This window comes from Oryctolagus cuniculus, chromosome 2 (genome assembly GCF_964237555.1).
Source record: "Oryctolagus cuniculus chromosome 2, mOryCun1.1, whole genome shotgun sequence".
Classification (NCBI taxonomy): domain Eukaryota; kingdom Metazoa; phylum Chordata; class Mammalia; order Lagomorpha; family Leporidae; genus Oryctolagus; species Oryctolagus cuniculus.
Genome location: NC_091433.1, coordinates 10367657 through 10394852, shown reverse-complemented (window position 1 = coordinate 10394852; position 27196 = coordinate 10367657). Strand labels below are relative to the sequence as shown.

The following is a 27196-nucleotide window of genomic DNA, read 5'->3' as shown; positions in this document are numbered from 1 at the left end:
TTCCTTTTCCCTTACACTCATCTTTTGATTTTTGTTAGGTACATTATTATTTTTGGATCATCTGGGATGATTTAACATTTCTCTTCTGTCAACTAATTTCCATTGTTTCTTAGTCTTGATTCTGTGTCTAAATGGATCCAACACATATTTTTGTTGTTTTACAGAGGCTGGGTGTTTAAGTTTGATTCATATCTTGCGAAGCTATGTTTATCATCAAGTAGTTTTCAAGAAAGGCTTTGTTATCAGTGTCCTTAAATTCTTCATGCTTAATGATACTTGCTGGCTGTTTTAAGTCATTAGCACATCTTGGCTGATTAGAAACCTCCTGAGTCACCCTGTTCCCCTTACAACTTGGTAGATGCTGCTCTGTGGTTCTCTGTATTGGGTGGTTAGTGGAGACGGGGAGAACCTGCTGTTCTGTCCCGATAACTCCAGTTCTCTGAACCATGCATATGGGATATTTACCTTGAATTTCAGTGTCTTCACAGGATGAAGCTATTTCAAAAGCTTCATGGAAAACTAGAATCAAAAGATAAGTTTTATTTTGCTGCAAAAACTTTTTGGAATCCATACATGGATTTTTCATAATATGGATTTTCCATGAACTTTTTGGAGGCCCATAATGTACATCTCTTGGAGTTGTCAATTTTACTTATTTTTCCTGGAACAGGGTGCATCCTTTAACTTTAGAGATATCTAGATTTCTGTACACCAAAAATTCCTAAAATTGACTTTTAAGTTTTCCCTGTTTCCTTTTTTTCTGTTTAGAGCACCAATTTGTGAAGTATCGGTGTCCTTTATTCTTCGGTTTGTATTGTATTGTCTGTAATCATTTTTATCTCATTGCTCCCCTTTCATTTCGTGTGATTTCTTAAGCTTGTCCTGTGCTTTCAGCAGTATTTATCTATTTTCTATTGCTTCTAAGTTGACTTTCATCTCTGTAATTGTTTTGCTTTTATCTTACATTGATTTCCTGGGCTTTGCTAGTGCACATTTCAACTGGCCTTCATCTTACTTGTTTTTTTGATCACTTCCATTTCTTCTTTGAACTTTCTTTTTTGAGGACCCGTGCTGTGAAATCATTTAAGACTGAAGAGAACTAATCTGGCGGTAGATCATTTGTAATGTTTTAAAACCACTTTCTGTATCTGTTGTATCTTCCTGTATCTCTCCCTCTTGATGTATCCCTACTGGGGTCCTTGCCCGGTTTATGAGTCAGTTTTGTTCAAATATAAATGCAGCCAACATGTTGACCAATAACAGTGCAGAGAAGCCTTGGAAAATTGGTTCACAGTCTCCAAATGAGACTTGTGGTATCCTCCTGTCCATCATTCTCTCCACTTTGGTGCAATGTCTGCCTTGCATCTCAGTCTGCAGAAGGTCAGTGTGGCTCCTAAGGCAGCTCTTGAAGATATAGACTGTGATGTGACCCTAGGATTGCTCCTACCCTCTCCCTCTTCATCCTGTCCACCCCAAGCAGATCATCCCAACTAGAGACTAACCCTAAACCATAAAAATGGATCATCCCAACTAGAGACTAACCCTAAACCATAAAAATGGATCATCCCAACTAGAGACTAACCCTAAACCATAAAAATGGATCATCCCAACTAGAGACTAACCCTAAACCATTAAAATGGTGGTTTCCTGGTTCCTCCATGTTCTCTTGTCATTCCCATCCTCCTGGCTGGCCTGTCACGTGAAGATAGATGTTTCCGATAATATCCTGTCTTCTCTGTGTGGAATGCAGCACTGGTGCGTGCCCACTGGTATTTCTGGTTAGATCTTCTTCTGACGCACATGGCAGGGCCATCCATCTTTACACTCAAGTCAGGCCTGGCCTGCTGATTTGCTCGAGCAGGAGAATGAGCGGTGGTAACGTGTTACCTGCATGCTGGCTCCCCTGCACAGTGGGCGCTGAAGCCTCCTGCTATAGTGGTGGCATCAGGATATGACTAAGGTGGCTGATCCCTGATGCCCATGGTGAACAGAAACTCTAGCTGGCCCACAGTGAGTGTACAGCATCATCAGTTCATAAACTTTTGTTGTTTGAAGCCATGGAGATTTGGGGTTTGTTGGTTACTGCTGCCTAACCTGGCCTCTTTCAGTACAGGAAAGAGAAGCTAATAACTTTTGTAGCGAATGTCAGGAAGCTTGGGAATTGAGTAGAGCTTGCGGGCTGCCTGGAAGGGGGAATCAGGGCAGAGTCTTCATCCCCCATACAGGATATGACCAGCTCCACGAATTTCCTTGAATTTTGGAGGGAGAATGTGGACTCTAAAGTTGGGGTCTCTTGCTGCAGAGGGTTTCAGATTTCTGATGTTTACCAGAAAAGAAACCAATGAAACGAATCCTTTTCTGTTTCTCTCTGCTTCCTTTCTATAAATAATATCTTCTTGTGCACTGAACTGAATGCTGTTGACAGTGTTTTTTACTACCCTGGACAAACTTGGCTGATTTATGATCGATTATACTGATCATTTAAATCCCTCCCAGAGCCATGGGAGCTGTTCCTTCAGGTCCTGTTGCAATTTATAGTCTATAAATGTTTTATCCTTTTTTTTCAGTCATGTTATTTTTTTCTTACAATTAAAAAAATGTGTGTGTAATCCAAGACAATTCTGAAGAACAAAACTTTGTGTTCTAATTGACTGTGGGGCCTCGCGACAATGGAAGATAGCTTAGCTCCAATCTCATTCCCGTTTCCTCACCCAGCTGCCTGTTAGACCCACAGTGGTGTCTCTTTCCCGGAAACAGAGTCAAGCTCAGGTCCCTGCCCCAACATTCAGGAATGGCATGGCTGCAGAAAAAAATCGCACAAATGTTCTGAACTGATGGTCTCATCTGTGAAAATATAGTCATGGCCATTGCTCTTTCAGTCCCACAGTAATTTTGCAAAGAGCAGATGAACTCCCATGTAAGAAAGACTTTGGGCCAGTGCTCAGTCCCACATGAGCACTCAGTACATACTACTTAAAAGCACCTTATAAATTTTACAAGTAGTCTCTCAGTTCATTCATTCACGTACTTAATCCCAATACATTGAGTACTCTTCAGGAGAGTTGTGTTTATGGCTATATAAGACAAAGGGGTAGTGGTGATAGTTAAATTATGCTAATGATTAAAATGTCATCCATGTTCTGAGATCACAATAGCTAACGTCTGAGAGCTTACAATGTGTTCAAGTACTGGGCTATGTCTTTCCATGGATCGTCTCATCGGATCCATACATCACTGTGTACATTACTATCATTATCTTCATTCTAGAAAGCAGGAGGCTGGGGCTTGGGGATGAAGGCACTGGCCCAGGTAACAGAGCAGCAGCAGATTTGGAAATGGGCCCTGCAGGCTGTATGGCTCAGAGCACAAGTGCTTAACCACTATCTGTGACCCTCCAGAGATACTCATTCCTCTGGAAGCAGACCACTGCCTCAGGACAGGTGACCATGAAGGGTACTTCAGAGAAAGGTATGCCTGAGCTCAGCTTTAGGGTCTGAATAGGAGGTGCCCAGTCAGATGGAGGAGTCCTGAGCCTGGGCTCAGATGGTCCTCATGTAGATGTGCTGGGTGGCTGCAAACAGTTCACCATGGAAGCACAGATCCTGGAATGCCAGTTTTGGAGGACAGGGCTTGAAGATTGGGAAGAAATCTGATCAAGAAGCTTAGAGGTCAAATAAAGGAGATTGGATACCAATGAGACACCAATGATAGATGTTCAGTACAAGTGTGGTATGATCAGCTTTGCTGTTAGTATTTGGTAAATGGACTCCAGCTGGGGTTCATTAGGACCCTTGGTAACCCCAGGTGCTTTTAACATTCTCAGCTGAATATATACAGATGAAATTGCAATAATCTCTAGGGTTGGTAAGCTCTTTTTTACTTGGGGCCATAACTCATGATTGTGTTGCTGGAACCACACACATCTGACCCATGCCCAGCACTGAAGAAATTGTTGGCTGAGTGAATGAAAGAAAGAACGAGATCCATGGTAATAGCTAAGGTGAGAAAAACAGTGAGGCCAGAATTGACGGGAGTTTCTGTCTGCGGATCTGTTTGAGGATGAGCTCTTAGGGGGAAGGGAGGGAAAAGTGGTGGGATTCCACCTTCTGTGTGCTTTGCAATTTCAAAAACAGTTCGGGGCCGGCGCCACGGCTCACTAGGCTAATCCTCCGCCTTGTGGCGCTGGCACACCGGGTTCTAGTCCCGGTCGGGGCGCCGGATTCTGTCCTGGTTGCCCCTCTTCCAGGCCAGCTCTCTGCTGTGGCCCGGGAAGGCAGTGGAGGATGGCCCAAGTGCTTGGGCCCTGCACCCCATGGGAGACCAGGATAAGCACCTGGCTCCTGCCTTTGGATCAGCGCAGTGTGCTGGCCGCAGCACGCCGGCCACAGCCGCCATTGGAGGGTGAACCAACAGCAAAGGAAGACCTTTCTCTCTGTCTCTCTCTCTCTCTCAATGTCCACTCTGCCTGTCAAAAAAAAAAAAAAACCAAAAACAAAAAAAACCCCAAAACCAGTTCGGATGGATGGTCTGGGGATTCTTGGAAGGTGGGTTGTGCAGTCACCAGCAATCAGTGGGAGATACTCATGAGGTGTGTTACTGAAACTCCCTGGCTGTGAGTGAGGCATTGGCAGGTGGGCTGCCAGGTGCCTCAAATAATGTAGGAAGCAAAAAGAAGCTGATTCCGTGGGATGTTGCTCCCTTAAATTTCTCAGAAAGTACGTTTCCAAGTGAGGCCTTAAGAACTCTTGGGGTCTTCACAGCTTAGTGAGTAATGGGATGTTTTTGCTCTTCAGACATTACAGGTCCTTGAAGATAAGGGTCATGGGTTATAGTCTTCAAGTCCAGTATGACTCGGAGCACCTGTGCTCAACCACCACCTGTGACACCCCTAGAGATAGTACATGTACTAGAAGCTGACTGCTGCCTCGGGCTGGGTCATCACCAAGGGCATTTCAGAGAAAATGGTGTTTACACTCAGTCCTGAACTTGAGTAGGGGGTTCCCAGTCAGACACAGGAGTCCTCAGTCTGGGGTCAGATGGTTGCAGCGTTGTCTGGTAACTGCAAACAGTTCCCCGTGGAAGAATGGAGTGTGCGAGGGCTCTCAGTGTATCAGGGACGATTGTTATTCTGCTCCATGGCTCTTGACCCCCTCCCAGTCTCATCCACACTGACAGCTGCCCTTTGTGTCTCTTTTCTTCACTGCCAGGGGCTTTATCTGAAACTACAGAACCTGTCCAGCCAGAGTGAGGACTGCCAGGAACTGGTGGCGATGGGAAGCCCTTGCAGCAACCCTAAGCAATGAGGCATGAGGCTTCCCACCCCCGATGGGGAAACTCTGAGGTGTGCTCTGCCAGTTCCTTAGAGTCCTCAGAGGGACTGGGCTGAGTCTCAGCTGCCCACAGTGTTGGTACACTCAGTGACACACTCTCTATGGGTTTAATTATCCCTTGTCTGTTTCAGTTTACTTTTTCCCTGTGTTATACACGTTATGGTCTGCCTTTAAGTTTGGGAAAATATGATTCTCTGCTTTGTGCTCAGGAAATACTGGGTGAAGATAGGAGATTGGCTCAACTCCCCCTAGCTGCTGATTAACATTGGAGAAAAGTAGTGAGAAAAGGTAGCACACATTTGTGCTACTTCCTTTGACTTCCAGAGGGGTGTCTCTTGCCCAGCCAGATGTTTTACAAGCTCCTCTGTATTGGTTACTCTCTGCCCCACCCCTCCCATTTGAAGACACTCCTCCCCTCCCATCCACAATCAATCCCCTCTCAACCTCAACTTCAGTGTCCACCTCAACCTCAATCTCCAGCTCAACTCAACCTCAATCTCTATTTTGTTGCTCCAGCCCATCACAGCTTTAATCTGAACCAACGATCCCCAGGGTGCAGTACAAGGGCTGAGTCTTCACATCTGGGTGCTCTAAGGCTGCGGCCCTTGTCCATTCCTGCTTCTCCGGCCAGCTTGGAATTACCTGTGTCCAGAGGCCCTTGGGAAGGTCTCAGCCACACTACAGCTCCACTTGGAAATGTCATGCCACTAAATCCTGGGAAGGAACCACCATGGTTGAGAGTTCCCTTCATTGCCCCCAATTTCCCTAGAGATCAGCATCCGCCCAGGCTCAGGTCTAAATTTCTGAGAAATCAGGCCCTAAAGGAAAATGTAGTGTCTTTGGAGTCAGAGGAATCAAGGTTTAAATCTTACGTGTACTAAATACTGGCCAGATGACCTCAGATGAGATACTCACCTCTCAGCCTCATTTCTTCCAACTGTACAATGGTCATCATCGTATGTGTGTGTGTGTGTGTGTGTGTGTGTTTATTTATTTATCTGATAAGTAAAGTTACAGAGAGAGAGAGAGAGAGAGAGAGAGAGAGAGAGGGAGAAACAAAGATAGAGTTCTTTCATCCACTGGTTCACTCCCCAAATGGGTACAGTGGCTCGAGCTGGGCCGATCTGAAGCCAGGAGTCAGGAACTTCTTCCTGGTCTCCCACACAGGTGTGGGGGCCCAAGCACTTGCACCACCCACTACTGCTTTCCTAAGCTATAGCAGAGTGCTGGATCAGAAGAGGAGCAGCTGGGACAGGCACCAGCGCCTGTATGGGATGTTGGCACTACAGACGGAAGTTCAGCCCACTACATCATAGCATAGCCCCTGTTGTGTGTGTTTTAAAGGATATTTAGTGATAGCATATTTAGGGCTGATCTGTATTTACTTAACAATAGTTGGGTCTTAGGATTTTCCGCTTTTTTTTTTCCCAGTATCATTTGGTCTTTTGGCCCTGCCTCCCCCTAATTTGTCCCTTCTCCCAGCCCACATCCCATTACACCTCCTGGCAGAAAAAGCCCGAGTTAGGGTCCAGGATGCTGGCCTCTGTTAATTGGGTGGATGTGGTAATGATGTTTCATTGAGTCTGTTTTTGGCAAGGCCAATTGCATTAACTGCATTTTCCTGCTTTCTGGATTCCTGACCTCTGGTATCTGACTGGGGAAGAGTCTGCCCCTTCCAAGGCTGGCCAGTTCTTAGAGGCAGCCAAGAGCTTGGCAAGGATACTCCTTTCCCATGCACCAAAATAATCCAGAGTCCACACTGCAACCGCTACCTTTGTCATCTCATACACTAAGCCAACATGACCCCAGGACCAGCTACCAGCAACCAGAGAGTCCCTGGGCCCCCATACTTGCTGTAATTATTCCAGCCAGCCAATCCTGTCTCACCTTTCCCGTGGAAAATACAGTGAAGGCTCTAGCTCAGACTTTTCTCTCCTCTTCTTGTGACCACTGAGCAGACCAGGTACCCACTGCCCCTGGTCACATGACCCTGCGCGGAGTGACACCACTCCTCCTCTCAGAAAATAGACGCCATAAAAATCTTTGGTCAAGAGCATTAGCCTGTCCTTGTGGTCCCTCCATCAGTTCCAGAAATTAAAATCCTGCAGGTACACTTCCAGGCAGTCCTGCCCAAATCCTCTCGGGAAATGGGTGTTCACATCGTCTCTTTACTAGAATCCCATTGTGTGCATATTTCTCATGTCAGACACTTTTGGATCCTTAGGTGAGAGTGTGCCAGAGCCAGTGCTGGGGCTTAAGACCTCTGAGAGTCCCCATCACCTCTCCCAGGACTCCCCAAATGTGAAGAGTAGAGTCCAGTTCCACGTGGGTCCAACACATACTTTACATGTATTTTTAGTTATGAAAGAACGTATTTCCCATACAAAGTCAACTGATTAGAAGGCCTTGAACTAGAAGGAGGGAGTCCTTATGTTCAGATCTCCTCCTTTGAACCCAGTCCCTCAGAGATTCCCAGTCAGCGTCTGCTGTGCAGCTTCCTCCACATTTTTTAAATTCTGCATGAACATATGCACAAATTGAATTACATTTCTTTTAAAAAAATGGAACCCAAACATGCCTGTTTTCTGTAATGTGCTTTTTCCATTCAACAGTCTATGGTGAGTCTTTGCCTCTGCCCAGATTCTGTAGTGTGAGCAGATTGTAACAGATTTCACCAATCCCTACCGATATGTGTTTAGGTTGTTTCTAATTTTGCATGAATTTAACTACTATTTCTTGAAATCTCACTCACCCTTTGGCTATGGGAACAGACCAGGCCCTACACAATCTGCCTTGGGTCTCTCCCTGACTTCAGCTCGTATCATTACCCCTCTGCCCCAGTCACTCTGCACCAACATGCTTTTGTTAAGTGTTCCAAACACACTCCCACCCCAGGGCCTTTGTGTAGGGCTTCCTCTCTGATTGGAAGCCTTAAAATCCAGATCTTCACAGGCTCACCCATTCACCTTCCTCAGTACCCTACTGAAGCGTCCAGTATCTGATAGCCCTTCCTTTCCCTCCCATATGAGATAAACTTCCCACCTGGGCCCTGCCCACCCCCTTACCCTGCTCTACTTTTCCATAGTATTCATTGTCTAAAAGAGGGAAAGATTACTTATGTGTTGCCTGTCTCACTTCTTTAAAAAACAAGAATGTTCAGGTGGGCACAGCATTCCTGTTTTGCTCACTCCTGTGTCCCTTGTATGTAGGAAGGGCCTGGCGCACAGTAGGTCCCAAGTGAGCAGCCCTGTCTTGCTCCTTGTGCTCTCATATCCTGTAGTTGCACAACCACCCTGCAGCATAGGTGGGTTTGCCCCACTTTAAACTTGAAGAAATAGACTCAACGAGGTGAGGTCCCTAACCCTAGATCACATAGCGAGGAAGTCAACTGGAATGGCAGCTCTCAAACCCACCCAGACCTTGGACTTTCCAAGGGAGTCTCTTAAAACTAGAGAAGCCTACATCTCACCCACATGTTCAGAACTGGGACTTCTGGGGCCCAGGAATCTGCATTTGAACACGCTCCTGTGATTGGGAACCCCTGGTCTAGAATGCGATCTAGTTTTCCTGCAGGTCCTGTTCATGCCCTTGTTCTAAGTTTTAGCTGCCCAGGCCTGGGTAGGGGGTGTCTGGTGACCATGGGTGTGTCCTATGGAATGGCCTGCAGGGGATGATGCCGGGTTCACGGTGTCTGCAGCAGGGAGGATGTGTCGCTGGGACAAGTTCCTAGCCTTGCTTCTAGGTTTTTACTGCAGCTGTCATGAAAACTTCCTCACTGAAGGACAGCAAACTCCTAGGCGTTGGAATTCACCTATTTCCTGGTGACTCGCTGCACTGTACTTTCATTCCACTCAGATTCCTCCAGAGAATCCTCCACTGCTTCTTTTTATACCAGAGTCACTGGTGTTTATTGCTAGGAGATGGAGAAAGGAAACAGGCCCACAGAGAGGCAAAGCAGACTTGCAAGGAATTCCTGGCCCAGTGCCTTCCCTAGCACATCCTCCCCCCCAACCCTGGGTGGAGGCCATTGTTTGCTGCTTTGGAGAAGGCGAGCTACACCGGAGCAGCTCTGGAGAGAATGAGCTGGGGGCCATGTGGACACGGATTGACCTAGGGCTTTCTGGAATGTATAAGGCAGGACTGATGCCCTTGGAGGGGGCTGCCCTCCTTTACAGGTGCCTGTGATGGGAGTCAGAAGACCCTGGACTCAGGTGAGAGTCTGCTCCTCCTTCCGTGTCTGTCACTTGGGCTCAGATGATGGTCGGGTCCACTCATGGAGCTGCAGAGGGGAGTTAATTGCTTGATGTATACAAGTGCCTTCCAAGTGTTCACAGGTATGGACCGAAGATTCCGTGGATGCAGAATCTCAGTGTCCTGACATGCAATGAGATTGTGGGGAGGATTCTGATAAAAGAACATTTAAATTCAGCTTGGTGTCTATGGCACGGTCTTAAAATTTCCAGTTCTTTTTGCCATGTCTAAAACATTCTCTAATAAATCATTTCTAACCTAATATATCTCTCAATCGAAGGCTAAAGGAATATTCTAGAGCCCCTGGGTAACTCCTGCTGAAGGTAAATCTAGGCTACTCATGAAGGCACTTTCTCCTCTCTCCCTGCACATGAGGCTCAGGCTGCAACAAGAAGCACATGGGTTTCGAAGTCCATCAAACCTCACCTCACCTGCTTAATTTCTTTGTGCATCAGCTTTGTCATGCAGAAATATGGGCACAGGAATGCATACCACTTCAGTGGTTTTGAGGTCCAGTTAAAATGGTTAATATTCATAGAATACTTTGTCTCTGGCCAGGACTTTACCCATATTGGCAATATTTCATGCTCAGTATTACCATACAATGCAGGCACTATAATTACCCTACTCTACAGATGAGCATACAGAGCCAACCAGATATGCCAGATGTGAAGCAACGTGTCCAAGGTCACACAGGCAGGAACAAGCCCATCACTCTTAACTACTCTTATTTTAACTTGTTCTTGCCAGTGGGAATGCTGTATACTAAGTATACCCTGCGTTGGCTGTGTGAGCCAAACAGAGTGAGCCTCTCTCGGTCTGTGGTCCTACGATCCTGAACCGTTGTCTGAACAGCTTCTTCCTGCTTGTCTGCTTTTTCCTACTCCCCTACTTTTCAGCACAAATTTAGTTTTTAGAAGTTATTCTTTATTTTCATTTTATTTGAAAGGCAGAGAGAGAGAGAGAGAGAAGATGGGGAGAAAGAGAAGACAGGAAGAGAGAGAGAGAAAGATATCTTCCATGAGCTTGTTCACTCCCCAAATGGCCACAATGGCTGGGGGTGAGCCAGGCCAAAGCCAGGAGCCTGGAGCTTCCTCCCAGTCTCCCATGTGGGTGTCGGGGCCCAAGGACTTGGGCCGTCCTCCGCTGCTTTCTCAGGCACATTAGCTGGGAGCTGGATCAGAAGTGGAACAACTAGGACTCCAACCAGCACCCATATGAGATGCAGGCATCATAGGCGGAGGCTTACCTTGCTGTGCCACAGCACTGGCCCATTTGATGACCTGTTGTGTTGGGTGTTCTATCACTTCAGCTGGAAGAATGCTAACTGACGGGGTTCCCAGATGGACTGCCTCTTGGTGGCAGAGAGGTGGGGGTGACAGGAACTGTGACTAATTGTTTTTTCTTATTTTCATGAGCGTGTTGGGCCCTGAGGAGGTACCTATAAATACCTGCCAATTCCTTCATCACAAATTCAGTGGAATATTGGATACTTATTGGGAATTTTGATTCATTATTTAAAAATCCTTGTATGCTGTATAGATAGTTCCTTCTTGCAGTGTCCAGGGAAATTTGGAGAAAATTTACTCCGAGTTTCTTCCCAACTTTATTTCCCAGTGAGATCAACTGTATAATTCACATGATTTTCAGCAGAGAGAGTCATGTTATATTTTTTGGACTGTTTGTTCGAATTCTTTGGTAAGAATTCTTACCACTTAAACGTGAAGCTCTGAATCTTCTGAACTGCGAGGTGGAATGTCACACTCCTCTCCCTATAAAGCTTTGTGGACACTGAGGGAGGAGCCACAGAAAGAGCCCCCAGCCACGGATCTGTAGGTTTTAGGGACTACACTGGTGTCATGGTCATTTTTATGTACTTATTTGGCTAGTTTTCAGTCCTTAGTTATCCATCAAACACTCATCTAGGGTTGGTTATGATGGCATTTTTTAGATATGATAAAAGTCCCTAAATCATTGACTTTCAAGTAAAGTTTTCCTCCAGAATCTGAGTGCCTTGACTGAATCACTGGAGAGGACTTCTGAGCAGAGCTGTAGCTTCCTTCCTGTACCCTGCAGCATCTGCTCTTGCCCAACAGGCCCAGCCTGCCCTTTCTGGAGACCTCGCTACAGACTCTGGACTTCTAGCCAGCCCCCACATTCTTGTAATTCAAGCCATTGCTATGCACCTCTTAGTTTGTATCTCCTACCAGTTCTGCTTCTCTGAGCAATGCTGTATACAACTGACCAATCTTAACCTTCCTGAAACTGTATGCAGGTGCCTGTGGGAATGGAAGAAAGTGCAGAATCTTCCTATTTCCAAATGATCTTTGTCCCATCACAGACTAGCGTCCTGTGCTGGATGGAGGACAGGTCTTTAACATGTCCGTCAGTTCTCCACCACCTGCTCCTGACGACCTCCTCAGACTCATCTCCTGTCTCCCCAGTCTTTTCACATTTCATCCAGGATGAATGATGTTCTTGAACCCCTGGAAGCTCTTCCCTGGGGCCGCTGAGAACCCATAACGCAACAGGTCACTCAGCAACAAAGTACCTTGTATACTACCCTCCCTCTGAATGTCCTGTGCATTCCTGTTCTGGCTGAAGCCTGGCTTCCCTTAAGAAAACTTCTGTGCTGTAGCCCACTCACATGGTGGCTACTTTCAACCCCCACTCCTCCTCCTCTCTTCCTCCTTCTTCTTTTAACTGTAACTTAAGATCCCTACTTTTTAAAAAATTATTGAAGGTATAAAAATTTCATGTATATCGATTTAGGAACATAGTGATACTTCCCATCTTACCCTGCCTGCCACCTACTCTCCCACCCTTTATCCTCCTTCCTCTCCTAATCCCTCTCTTAATTTTTACAAATATCTACCTCCAGTTTACTTTAAACTCATAAAATCAACCCTACACTAAATAAAGAGTTCACTAGTAAGAAGAAAAAAAAACACTATTCAAGGCTGTAAACAATCATTGAAGCTCAACATGTTAATTTCACTCCAATACATTACATTTTTTTTAATTTTTTTTTTAAATTTATTTAATGAATATAAGTTTCCAAAGTACGAATAATGGCTTCCCCCCCATACCGTCCCTCCCACCCACAACCCTCCCCTTTCCCACTCCCTCTCCCCTTCCATTCACATCAAGATTCATTTTCGATTATCTTAATATACAGAAGATCAGCTTAGTATACATTAAGTAAGGATTTCAACAGTTTGCTCCCACACAGAAACATAAAGTGAAAAATAATAGATGATTTTTTTTTAATGATGATGAAATCAGATCAGACCTATTGTCATGTTTAATCCCAGTGAGAGTCAAGTTGGGAGTTGATAGTTTCTTTTTTTTTTTTTTTTTTTTTTTTACAGAGGATCAGTTTAGTATGCATTAAGTAGAGATTTCAACAGTTTGCACCCCCATAGAAACACAAAGTGAAATATACTGTTTGAGTACTCGTTATAGCATTAAATTTCAATGCACAGCACATTAAGGACAGAGATCCTACATGAGGAGTAAGTGCACAGTGACTCCTGTTGTTGACTTTACCAATTGACACTCCTGTCTATGGCATCAGTAATCTCCCTATGCTCCAGTCATGAGTTTCCAAGGCTATGGAAGCCCTCTGAGTTCTCCGATTCTTATCTTGTTTAGACAAGGTCATAGTCAAAGTGGAGGTTCTCTCCTCCCTTCAGAGAAAGGTACCTCCTTCTTTGAAGACCTGTTCTTTCCACTGAGATCTCACTCACAGAGATCTTTTGCCAGAGTGTCTTGGCTTTCCATGCCTGAAATACTCTCATGGGCTTTTCAGCCAGATCCGAATGCCTTTAGGGCTTATTCTGAGGCCAGAGTGCTATTTAGGACATCTGCCATTCTATGAGTCTGCTGAGTATCTCACTTCCCATGTTGGATCACTCTCCCCTTTATTTATTCTATCGGTTAGTGTTAGCAGGTACTAGACTTGCTTATGTGCTCCCTTTGACTCTTAGTCCTTTCATTATGATCAATTGTGAACTGAAATTGATCACTTGGACTAGTGAGATGGCATTGGTACATGCCACCTTGATGGGATTAAATTGGAGTACCCTGGATTAAAGACCTAAATCTACGACCTGACACCATCAAGTTACTAGAGAACATTGGAGAAACCCTTCAAGATTTTGGCACAGGCAAAGAGTTTCTGGAAAAGACCCGGGAGGCACAGGCAGTCAAAGCCAAAATTAACTATTGGGATTGCATCAAATTGAGAAGTTTCTGTACTGCAAAAGAAACAGTCAGGAGAGTGAAGAGACAACCGACAGAATGGGAAAAAATATTTGCAAACTATGCAACAGATAAAGGGTTAATAACCAGAATCTACAAGGAGATCAAGAAACTCCACAAAAACAAAACCAACAACCCAATTAGGAGATGGGCCAAGGACCTCAATAGACATTTTTCAAAAGAGGAAATCCAAATGGCCAACAGGCACATGAAAAAATGTTCAAGGTCATTAGCAATCAGGGAAATGCAAATCAAAACCACATTGAGGTTCCACCTCACCCCGGTTAGAATGGCTCACATTCAGAAATCCACCAACAACAGATGCTGGCGAGGATGTGGGGAAAAAGGGACACTAACCCACTGTTGGTGGGAATGCAAGCTGGTCAAACCACTATGGAAGTCAGTCTGGAGATCCCTCAGGAACCTGAAGATAACCCTACCGTTCGACCCAGCCATCCCACTCCTTGGAATTTACCCAAAGGAATTTAAATTGGCAAACAAAAAAGCAGTCTGCAGCCTAATGTTTATTGCAGCACAATTCACAATAGCTAAGACCTGGAACCAACCTAAATGCCCATCAACGGTAGACTGGATAAAGAAATTATGGGATATGTACTCTTTAGAATACTATACCGCAGTAAGAAACAACGAAATCCAGTCATTTGCAACAAAATGGAGGAAAATGGAACACATCATGCTGAGTGAAATAAGCCAGTCCCAAAGGGACAAATACCATATGTTCTCCCTGATTGGTGACAACTGACTGAACACCAAAAAGGAAACCTGTTGAAGTGGAATGGACACTATGGGAAACGGTGACTTGATCAGCATAGCCCTGACTGTTAATGAACAACTTAATACATTATCCCTCTTAGTAGTTTTTTTGTCTGTTCTACTTAATATGACTGGTTTAATTCTGTAATTAATTCACAGTTATTCTTAAGTGTTGAAATTTAACTGAAATGTGATCCCTGTTAAACATAAGAGTGGGAATAAGAGAGGGAAGAGATGTATAATTTGGGACATGCTCAAGCTGACTTGCCCCAAATGGTAGAGTTAGAAAAATACATTACATTTTTGATAATCTATTAGCTACCACAGATCAGGGAAAATATATGCCATTTGTCTTTTAGGGACTGGCTTATTTCACTAAGTATAATTGTTTCCAGTTGCATCCATTTTGTTGCAAAAGAGAAGATTTCACTCTTTTTTATGGTTGAGTAGTTTTCTATAATGTATATAGATCATAATTTCTTTATCCAGTCATCAGTTGATGAAATCTGGGTTGATTCCGTATCTTAGCTATTGTGAATTGAGCTGCAATAAACATGGGGGTAAGACAACTCTGTTATCTGCTGATTTCATTTCATTTGGGTAAGTTTCCAACAGTAGGATTGCTGGGTCATATGGTAGACCTATTTTCAGCTTTCTTGGGTATCTCCTTACTGCCTTCCCCAATGGCTGTACTAGTTTACATTCCCACCAACAGTAGTACTTTTTCCTCCACGTCCTTGCCAGCATTTACTGTTCGCTGATTTCTGTATGAGAGCCATTCTAACTGTATCGCCCCCTCTTCATTCCACTGAGCCTGGAAGTGAAGTCGATGACTTCCTTGCTGATTCCAGACCATTCATCCTTCAGTGTCAAATCTCACGTCATTCGTCTACCAAGGGTAGGAAACCTTTTTTCTGTGAAGGGTCATGTGGATATTTATAGCATCATTCTCAGGTCATACAAAATTATCAACTTAAAAATTAGCCTGTTATAGATTTACTGAATTTTGTGTCCTGCCTATGGTTGCCTTGGCAGAGTCAGACCAAATGGTTTCATGGGCCTCACACAGCCTATGGGCCAGACAGCCCCCTCCTTGATACCATTCACTTCCCGCATCCAGTCCTCTTGGAGGTACTAGTCTGTGCCACCTCCCTCTTGTCTTAGAGCTTTCAGCTCTGGTCCCCTTTCTCTCCAACACTATTAAAATTCTCAGTGATTCCATCATCTACTTAAAGACTTGTTGCAGTCTTGATCTCACACTTTCTTGACCTTTCTTCCAATGGTCCTGGTTCTCTGATCACATTATTGCCCTTATTATTAAGCAGAAAGTACTGAGTCTTCATAAAATCGAATTAAACTTCCCTACTCTTCTATCACCACTTGCTGTTTTCCCTGCTCAGTCAACTCCATCCAGTATGCCAAGTCTAGCTGCTCTTTGACCTCTCTTGGGCACGACCACCTTACCTCTGTACTTTATTTACATCAGCACTTCCTTCCTTACTCTGCCTAATCTTATGATAAGTATTCTCTGAGACACATTCTTGACTCCTTGGCTCCCCTTTTGCTTTATTTTATCTTATTGGCTAACGCACTACTTTGACTGGATGCATTGGAGAAAGGTACACACAGCCATGATGACTGCTCTCCATCCCAACACAAGACCATTCACCTCAAAGATGCTTCATTAATGCATCTCATTAAAGATAGATTTTTCTATTTCATTGGAACTCATTCTCCTTTATAACCATTTCATACCTTCTCCTCTGTCTTTAAATCCCCAACAGCTCTCTCAAGGGTCACTCTGAAAAAAATGACCTATATTCACCAATTTCATTCTTCAAACTCAATCTTAAATTCACCCATCAGGCTTCTGCTCCTCTACTCCACAGGAACCAACCATTTTCAAGGTCATCAGCAACCCACAGGTGTCTACATCAATAGCTCAGTTCTCTTGGTACTTGATCTATTGTCTCCCCCCTCCCCCCAAGTCTTCATTCACCCTTGAGAAACTACTGTCTGCTCATTTTCTTGCTGCCCATTAGTTTCCTTCATTGCCTCCTTTCTCAGACCCCCCTTCCCTTCCTAAGCTTGGAAACGTTGGAAGTCCATGTGCAACCCTTGGTTACTTTCACTTCTCTATCCATACTGTTTCCTTGGCAATTCTGGTCATATGGCTTAAAATGTCCATTTCTAGCCCAGATCTCTCTTCTGGACATCAGACTCACATTCAGCTACCCATTAGACATCTCCACAGCCACACAGGTCTGACACCTGGGTCCTAGTGGTATAACCTGCTCTCTCACTTCCTCATCTCAATAATTGATGACACATTATTCAGATGTTTAAGCCAAATGCCTTTGAATCACCTGTGATTCTCCTCTTTCCTGCAAATATCACATCAACAAATCATTTTGTTTTTTTCTTAAAGCTTTCCTCAAGCATGTCATCATTTCTCACTGTCTCTGCTGTTGCCAAGTGCGTCCTGTCAACATTAGCTTCTGCCTAAATTATTACACAATTCTCCATCTGGTCTTGCGTGCCTGCCATTGGAGAAGGCACCTAGCAGAGAAAACAATCCTGCTAAGACCTTAAGATGGGTGCCTCTCTTTTTCTGAGTAAAAGCTAAAGGCTTTTTTTTTTTTACTATAATGTAAACTTAAAATATGTTGTCTCAAAAACCAAAACAAACAAACAAAAAAGCAGAAGGAATGAGAGGAAGGGAATATCATTATGTTCTTAGTATCAACAATTCACATTGAATCTGCAAAAACTAATTAAAAATTAACATAAAAAAGTTTAGAAAACGCTAAAGGCTTAGAGTCAGCCATGAGGCCTTGTTTGGCCTACCTCACCCCATCACATTGTCTCATGTTCTGCTTTTCTCTCCTTTGTTCATTTGACTCTGACCACACTATCTTTCTGCTGCTCTTCAATTATGCCAGGTTTATTCCTGCCACAGGACATTGACATATACTGTTCTTCCTACTTATACAGATTCTCCTGCAGATGTATGTCTATATCTATGGCTATATCTATCCATGCCTATGGTTCTCTCTCGGTATTCTCTATCCTTTGTCTATATCTATATCTTCATTTCACGTTCCCAAGGAAGGTTCTTCTGATCACTCTTCTTAAACCTGCAAACCCAATGATTCTGCATCTCTCTCTCTTTATTTTCCCCATTGCATGTCTTATTATCTAACACATTGCATATCTTACTCTATTTTTTGTATCATCAAGGGAAGGCCTTTTAGTCTGTTCCTTTTGTTGCCTTGTTCTGAGCATCTAGAATACCTGTTACATTTTAAGGACATACATTTGTGGAATGATTAACTAAATGACCGCTACGGACATTGATAAACCTTATTTGAGTGTCTCACCTCTAAGTCTTCAGTTAGATAGTTTCTGCTTTAGCTTCTCCTCCAGAAGTTCCCCTAAAAGCCCCATGCATGGGCAGGTGCCACAGCTCAGTAGGTTAATCCTTCACCTAGCGGTGCCGGCACACCGGGTTCTAGTCCCGGTCGGGGCACCGGATTCTGTCCCGGTTGCCCCTCTTCCAGGCCAGCTCTCTGCTGTGGCCCGGGAAGGCAGTGGAGGATGGCCCAAGTGCTTGGGCCCTGCACCCCATGGGAGACCAGGAGAAGCACCTGGCTCCTGCCATCGGATCAGCGCACTGCGCCAGCCGCAGCGCGCCGGCCACGGCAGCCATTGGAGGGTGAACCAACGGCAAAGGAAGACCTTTCTCTCTGTCTCTCTCTCTCTCACTGTCCACTCTGCCTGTTAAAAAAAAAAAGCCCCATGCATAAGAAACAAGGCCAGGCAAGGCAATATCCTGTTACAATGGGACATGTAGTCACAAGATCCTGGAGTAGCACCCCAGAATCCTGGTGAGCCAGACTGGGTCCCAGACGTCTGCTGTCTGGGAGGTATCAGTCTGCCTGCTAGCAAAGGCAGGTCGAAGGAGAAGGAAGGAGAATAGACAGTCTTTCCTTTGGCTTTGAGGTCTGGTTTTGAACTTAACAATCTGGTATTTGAGGTTTATGGCTGGTGAAATAAAATGCTACAAATAGAAATGTCTTAGTCAAATTAATTTTCTTTTATTACTACGCTATGATGTGATCTGTCTCTCCTCAAACAAAAAAATGCAATGTAAAATATAAGCTATTAAGGTACATGCTTGTTAACTTTTTATGTATGTTTTGTTTTGGCCAGCAAATTCTTCACCAAGTGCGCCTGCTATTGTTGAAATCGCCTGGCTGGCCTACCAGAGCTAGAGCAATGACATAATCCACTTCGCTGGACCTCCTGACAGTCGATTTTCCAAACAGCCATCACAGTGGACTTTCAGAATTTAACGCAGAATCTGTCAATCACTTTCCTGCATAAAACCTGCAGCAGTGCTCACCTCACTCCGGATGGGGACCAACATCCTTGCAAGACCATAGGTGATTTTCTCCCACTCCTTTCTGACCTCCCATCTCGTCAAAATCCATTCCAGCCAACTAGTTCCTGGAACAAGTCAAGCACAATCCATCATGCCTCTCTGCTGCCTGTTCCTGTGCACTCAAGAACACTCTGCTCCCAGATGCTGGACTCAAAGAGCTCATTCCTCTCTTGTGCTGCTGGCTTCCCCTGGCTCATAGCTTCTCTGGCCTACCTGTTTAAATCAGTACACCTGCCCCTCTCTGGTCTGATGCCACTACCTTCTCCATGGTCCTCCTGACTTACATGCTTTTGTGGCTTATTTGTCTGTCAACTGATTATCTGGAACCTAAGATCCTGGAGGGAGGAGTTTGTCTGTTTGATCCCAGCTCTGTTCCAAGTGCCTGCAATAGAGCCAGGTATGTTGTAGTGTTTAATCCTATATCTTTACTATTGCAGTGGTCTTGTCTGTGAATAGCATTTCTAAAAGACAAGACCAAGAGACCAATACTTATTTACAATACTTGGGTAAGTAGATAGGAGGGTAGGTGGACAGATAGAACTAGTGTTCAAGAAATCTCAAGCTCCTAACCTTTGTTGTCACAGAAGAATCCTCTTGGGATCCTTGAAGGACTGGCTGGATCTGGGCCAGTCTATTAGCATTCTGGCTGCTCCCCACTGTGGCATGGGTGAGGGGTGCCAGGGCAAGGTGGATGAGAACCCTGAGCCTCCCACCTACCTGAAGGCCACTACCTGCTGTGGTCTATCCACCAGCTACTCCCAAGTCTGAGCACGAAACCTTCCCAAACCAACCCTAGTGATTTCAAACAATCAAAGGAAGACGGTCTAAATCGGAAACATTTGGAAGTCTAAAACCTGATTTGGCTCCAGAAAGCTCATGCTTATTAAAATCTTCAAAGACCAGATATAAAAATGGTCCATGTTTTAGATTATCTCCCTCTCATTTGTCATGTCTGGAGCCATTTTTACAACACAGAACACAAAAGCTCTGGAATTTAGTTTTCTTCCTGCACACACATACAGAAAACTCCCCAGGCTTGTGGGTCACGGAAGGAGAATACGTGTGGCCGGAGGGCTTCTCCAATAGTATGCACTTGGGCCAAGTTATTTTCAAAACCGAGATGAGTTTAGAGAGGTCATGTAGTTCAGAGTTTAAAACAAAAAATGTTTCAAGAAGGTTTGTGTGTTTCACTTAAAAGGTAAAATATATGGGCGATGTCATGTGCTATTTTTATATGAGATCATTTGTAGATAAACACTTGCTATAAATTTCAACCTATCAAGTGGGAAAGAAGTGGATAGGTTTTTCCTAGTGCTTAGTCTATGACAAGCACCAGACCGGGTGTGCTCAGTACGTGTTTGATTACTTCACTGTCCTTATCATAAACTAAGATCCCAGTTACGACTTCCCAGAGAAAACAGAGGGCATTGTTGCAATCCCCTCAGTTTCCCTACTCCCCCTATTCACATTCCTATGTATCCTCACTTGCTTCTCTCCTGTTTCAGTGGACCTGAGTCTGAGTTAGGACTCTTGCTTGTTTAACACAAACCCTTTCTCTGGTAGTTGTTTTGACTCACCTTTTGCACCTCCAAGACCTCCTGGCCCAACTACCTAAACTCATTCCCTGATATCTTCAAATTCTACCATTGGCTCATTGCTTTCAACCTGTACATGTGTCCAAGTTTCTTCCATCCTGAAATGACCCTGAGTTGGCTCTCTTGACCCATTTCTGCCTGTTCAATCAGACAGGTTAAATGCATCGTGCAGGACCAGTAGGGGGTAAAAGAAAGAAAACTGGCTCTTCACAAAGATGCTGCGAAGACTGCTGCAGCAAGTATTCAGACTTGTCCAGCTACCAGTTTCTGACTTCAGTCTGTGCCACCAAACTGACAGTACCAAGCTCTACATAGATTCTTCATATTTTTGTTTTCAGTGAGTTTTATGTCCAACTAGAAGCTGGAGATTAGCTATTGAGGGTGAGAGGTGTGAGGGATGACTAAGTGGAAATAATTGAGTTGGGGGGTGACCTAAGGACAATGGAGAAAAGAAGTGTTTTCTGTTCTCTGCCCAGGAACTGGTTTTGCAATGCAGAGAGTTGTTAATTTCAGATTCTGGAGGGAATGTTTCCAGGAAAACATTTAGGACAATATTTCCAGTAAAGGCTTGAGTCTCTGGCTGTAAACATAGTTATGTTGGGGACCAGGTGACTTAACATGGAGAAATGGCTTCCTCTCCACTTCTGTCCAAAACTTAGCAACACCCTGACTCCAAGAGATTGCTTCCTTCACACCAATGTTACCTTCTCAAGACAAACTCTATCACAGTGTGTGATTTGCATAACTGGCTAGGAGTTAGACTGTGATTTGCATAGTGACTGTTGCCTTGGAGTCCATGGATACTTGTAAGTCCAGCACAGATGACACCAAGAAACACCGGAGGGTAGTTGCTCAGTGAGAGGAGACATATGACATTGATTGCTGATGTTTGAATGTCTTCGCCAGCATGTTCAGTGTGTGAAGCCAGAAGACAAAGGCCCAAGAGGGCAGGGATTCTTGTCTATTTTGATAATCCCTGATTTGGTAGACACTCATAGACATTTATTCAGTGAACATGAGGTGACTTTGGCTGCATGTGGTCTGGGAAGGGATGTGCCACCTGAAGAGAGTTGGATACTTAGTCTGAACAGCTGGAAGCAGTAGAACCCAGGAAGAATCAGTTAAGGTCAGATTTAGGGGTGGATGAGACAGTGAAGGAACAGCAGTGGCTTCTTGTAAGAAAAACTGACTATAAAAAATCAAGTGAGAAATCAGATGGGAGATTGAGAAGGGTATAGAATTCATTATGTGCAACAATATGGTATAAACCATAATACAATAGATAGGAAACAGGAAAATTGGCTTCAGTATATCACCCACTGTTTTTTATTTTAGAAAAAGATTTAGTTATTTGACAGGTAGAGTGCCAATGAGAGAAAGACGTATCTTCCACTGCTGGTTCACTGCTCAAATTGCCACAACAGATTGGGCTGTGCCAGGCTAAAGCTAGGAGCCAGGAACTCCATCCTGGTCTCCTACTAGGTAGCAGGGGTCCAAGTACGTGGGCCACCTTCTGCTGCTTTTCCAGGTACCTTAGCAGGGAACTCAATTAGAAGTGAAGCAGCTAGGACTCAAACCAACACCCTGGTACAGGAGGTGGCATTGCAAGTAGCAGCTTAAACTGCTGTGGGACAGTGCTGGCTCCTCATGCATTGCTCCTCGTGCACTGAGAATTCAAGTGCATTTTCACAATGACCTTCATTTCAACCAGATTAGACGGGTTGGATAGGTACGTTCATTCTTTTTTTTTTTTTTTTTTTCAGGTAAAGAAAAATAATCAGGTTAGATGATAGCTAGCTATAGGCCAGAGAATTCATATGTGAACAACAATCCATGGCTTTGAATTGTGTTGTAGAATTTTTTCTACTTTGCCATAGTGTGGAAATGAGATTTTGACTATGCAAATCTGCTGGCTCTTTTCAGTTTGTTTTTCCTCTTCAGAATTTTGCAGTAGTGACTATGACTTGATACGCTTTAAACATCTATCTTTGACTGAAAAGTGTGGCGTGATGTGAGGAGATAATTAAAATGGAAAGAAACCCCATCTAAAACCTGGCTTTATGTACTAGGATGAGGATAATGTATTGAAACAGGGGAGAGCCTCAGTGGAAGCTCTATTTCCCATCCCAACAACACAGAACAAATTGCACAAATTCTGGGAATTACAGCCCATGGTAACAAACACTGAACTCGCTTTTAAAAATGTCACCAAATGGCTTTGTTGATGCTATTTTGTAACTAGTCACAGCAGATGGCACTTTGAAGCATATGATGCAGCTTGGAAAAGAAAATCCCTCAGACATTTTTGTCTGGTTTGCTAAGATAATGTGATGAAGCTTGAAATGAAAGAATCTCGGTGTGCACTGACAGAGAAAGGCTACACAGCGTTCGATGGGTTTGTTCTAATTGCAATCACAGAGTTGATTCTTCAGCTGTCAACTCTGTGTTGGGTTTTGTGAGGGTTTATGCACTCACTGAATAGAGGGTGCGAAGCAAAGGAGAAAATAACTAAATAACTACTATGTCCTACATTAAGTGCCAGACTCTATGCAGATATAAACATTCTACGTAGCTTATTTAATTCTAAAGCAAGTCTAAGACCAGCAACTGTTGCCCTATTTTATTTACAAAGAAATGTGGTGGGTATTGTGGCACAATGGGTTAAGCCACAGCTTCGTATTCCTGTATCCTATATCGAGTCCCAGCTCCTCCACTTCACATCCAGATTCCTCCTAACCTGGGAGGCAGCAGACGGCGATGGCCTCAGTACTTAGGTCTCTGCCACCCACGTGACATACAAGGATAGAGTTACTGGCTCCTGCTTTTAGCTTGACCCAGTCCTGGCTGTTGCAGGCACTTGGGGAGGGAACCAAGAAATGGGAGATCTCTTTTATCTCGCTCTCTCTTTCTGTCTCTGACTCTCCCACTGTTGCTCTGCCTTTTAAACAAATAAGTAGAATCTTAAAAAACAAAGAAATTGATGAACAGAAACATCCTATATCTAATTAAGTAAAAAGTTGGAATTCAGACCCTTGTCTAGTGCCCCAATCCATGGACTTCCTATTTTATGTACTGTAGATAGAATTCTAGGTCTACCTACTTTTTCTTGTTTGCTTTAAAAATATTTTTGTAATCATTCATAATAGCTGTTAAATATTGAGATAAATGAAGCTGTTAAATGTTTATGTAATGGAGTGCTATTTGTGCATCAAATTTCAAATTTATTATTTCCAGAAATAGGAATTTTTGGCACATTTTGACAGCAGTGTGGGTTGACTCACTCCATTGCAATTCAACATCTCCTTGACTTTTTCTGTACTAAAGACTGGAAAGCAGAATATACAGACTTCTGGATTCTCTTGCATATAGAAGTGGCTGTGGTACATACACCGCTTGGCCAACAGGAGGCAAATGAAAAATCCTGGAGGAGCACTTTCCATCCGAAATAGAAAGGCAAAGTTTGATAAGAGAGGCTTTCGCTTTCTTATATCATTATCTGAACTCCACACCAGGAGGTGTAGCAACTACACTGCCACCACACACATGAAAGCCCTGGGCCAATATAGAAAGACATTATTTTTTTGCTGACATCCCTGAGTCTCTTGTTAGGTAAGAAAAATAGCCTACACATGAAAGGAAATGGGTCTTCTGACATTTATGGACAAAAATACAACCCTAACTGACATACTTAACAACCAGAATTTTAGAATACATTCATATTTTCTAATGCAGTTTCATTTTCACTCCAGTTTTAATTGTGATTTGTAGGTCCCAACATGGAAATATAGGCATCAGACAACAGATTCATTGGAATAGTGTTCATTCCATTGGGCACACACTAGAACGGAGTTGAGTCCTCTCCCTGATTGTGGGAAAATGGTCAGTACAACTGTGCTTCAGGAAACGTGTTCTTCCAGACAATCTGGACACCACCCCCACCAGCATGGGGGTAGGGTAGGCAGAACAGGATGACTGGATTTGATATGTCCCCCAACGATTTCTTTTGCATATATGTAGACTTGGCCTTTGGTTACAAAATTTAGAAAAGAACTTGAAGAATCATTTGTCTATCTTTTCACCTTGGAGAGGGACCACACTGAATTTATACCAGACATAAATGATAACTGATCTGGTTTTAATAGACCTCCAAAGAAGACAATTCCTCAGGAGGCCATTCCATATTTAAAAATTCAGAGTCAATTCTTCTTTTAATTAGAACGAGTATTGCATATGACAAAAATACTCCTTTATTTTTCTGTACAGCTGAGTTGGTGGTTGCAGGGTTGGGCAGTCCTGGGTTACATTGTAATTCTGCCACTTGTTAGCTGGTGAGTGTCCCTGGTTCTCAGCTTCACTAAGCCTTAGTTCCTCATCTGTAAGATAAGGGGAATCATGGCTATACTGTACTCCCTAGAATCTGGGTAAGGAGCTAAAGAGTGCACAACTATGAGGACATAGTTTTCCAAAAAGGCAAGTGCTCAGATGCCATTCCCCTTTTGTTTTCTGTCCACTGTGGACAGCAGCTTACCATTGTTCTCTGGGGAATTCTGCATTAGAGACCTAGAAGGTGAACCTCAGGTAACTGCTCCACAGCTTCCTCAACTACATGCTAACTCCAACTCTCAAATTGCTCTTACTTTTCGTTTTTTTGCCTTTTATTCAATAATTTATCAATTTATTGATTGATTATATTCAAGGAATGATAGAGCAAGAAATCTTCTGTCTGGGGTTCACTCCTCCATGGCCACAATAAGCTAGTACTGAGCCATGTAGAAGCCAAGAGCCATCCTGGTCTCCATTTGCTCTTACTTTACAATCCTTATATCATAACCTGTTATTGCAAAACAACTTAAAATGTTTTGTAGTTTGGGGATCACATTTTTATAAAGTAAGCAAAAAATATCAGCAATCGAAAATGGAAAATATTTACTTGTACACTTCATGTTGCTATGTGCACAAAATTCTCATTCTTGGTTGTGGTTCCATAATTGAGATTTACTCCATGGTGACAAAAGCAAAATGGGGTAATGAGACAGCCATCTGGATTATTACACCAAAGATATTCTGGCTGCAATTATGTGGTTAATTGAAAGACAAAGACTCCTTTGGGGCAAGTTCTGTTCATCCCAAGTTTCACTGTGGTAGACACTGTCTGGGACCCAAGGGAGGTCTACTACACGATTTTAAGAAAGGACACATTTCAGATCATGGATTATTTTAAAAAGCTGTACACATGACTCTTGGATAATGGAGTGTTGGATCTGCTGAATTCTGGCAGCTTTGTGTGTTGGCTTCACTCACATATGCATAATTTCAAACTCAAAGCCACACATGAAGTAATTGTGAAGCCACACAATTCATCTCTAAAACTCTGCCATGCAGTGTTTCCTGTCTTCTCCAGCAATGTAATCCCTAGAAAATGTGAGGATTCCAGCTTTAAAAAATCATGAATTCATCTTTATTCACTTAGAACCTACTCATTTAACCTTGAAGAATATCTCAAAAAAGCCCAAATAACATAATGAAAGAATGGCACAACTCCCAAAGCATAGTTAATTAAGAGACTTTTCTTTCTTCCTTTTCAATTACTCATAGCATATGACAGTAAGAAAGAGAAAGAAAATTTCAAAAGTTTCAGTTATTGAAGCTTCATAGGTGTACTCATTTTCCACCGTTTATATGTGATAAAATTGGAGCCTCAGAAGAATTTCAATGATTTGTCTAGCATCACATGGCTAGTGACTTAACCATGGCTTTGAGCCATCGCATTATTTCTGTCATTCAAATCTACTAAATGTCACTTTCTCAATGAGGTGGGTCCTGACCACCTTTGCTAAAGAAGTAATTCCTTCCTGGTACCTGCTAGTCACTCTATCTCATCACCATGTCTTATTTTCTTAGCAGTCTTTGGATTCATACTCTATGACTCTGTTGTTTTTCTCCTCTTCTGAAGTACAAGCCCCATGAATACAGAGACTCTAGCTCTTGTTCACTGTTCGACCTAGAATAATGTTGGGCATACAGCAGGTGCTCGTTAAGTCTTCGTGGACTTAATGGGCTGGCTGGTATAAAGAGGAAAGGAACTCCTGTTTATTACACACCATCATGCCAGGTGATTTGCTAAGTTAAAACTATCACATAAGCTTCCAAGATAAGTGACATGCATGGCATCTTGAAGTTAGGAAGTGGTGAGGAGAGAATTCCAAGTCAGGGATATTTTGCTTCGAGTCCTGATGCTTGCCACTAAGGAGACTGCTTCCCATGGTCTGTGATTCCTGTTCCACTCAGCTTCCCACGATCAGCATCAAACTTTCCCACCCCTCCAGGTTGACGTCTGGACATCACTCCTTGTGGTTTCTGTCATCTGTGACAGTTGTCTTCTGGTAAATCAACCTGAATATATATTACTCAGCATAGTAAATATTCTTGTTGCTGGTTTCTCTGTATAAAGTTTACTAAGTAAATTTCTCATAAGTGTTGTAGCTTACTTTGTCTAATTTGTTGACAAATTCCATTGAGTTGCACTAATTTTCAGTAAA

General features: G+C 43.5%; 1 protein-coding gene and 1 long non-coding RNA gene across 4 annotated transcripts in view; one reads left to right on the top strand and one right to left on the bottom strand.

Annotated features, from left to right (window-relative positions):
* Nucleotides 1-27196, bottom strand: part of C1QTNF7 (C1q and TNF related 7) — a 120748-nt gene that overhangs the window by 55821 nt on the left and 37731 nt on the right. The window contains exon 2 of one of the 3 annotated variants that reach the window (XM_051830167.2): nucleotides 19024-19127. The exons of the other annotated variants lie outside the window; for them this stretch is intronic. The gene's annotated coding sequence lies outside the window, so the exon portion shown is untranslated. The remainder of the gene's footprint in view (nucleotides 1-19023; nucleotides 19128-27196) is intronic. 3 annotated transcript variants of the gene reach the window in all.
* LOC127486330 (uncharacterized) lies at nucleotides 9265-24695 on the top strand. The gene is made up of 2 exons (XR_007913071.2): nucleotides 9265-9541; nucleotides 18831-24695. It is a non-coding gene; the product is annotated as an uncharacterized lncRNA (long non-coding RNA).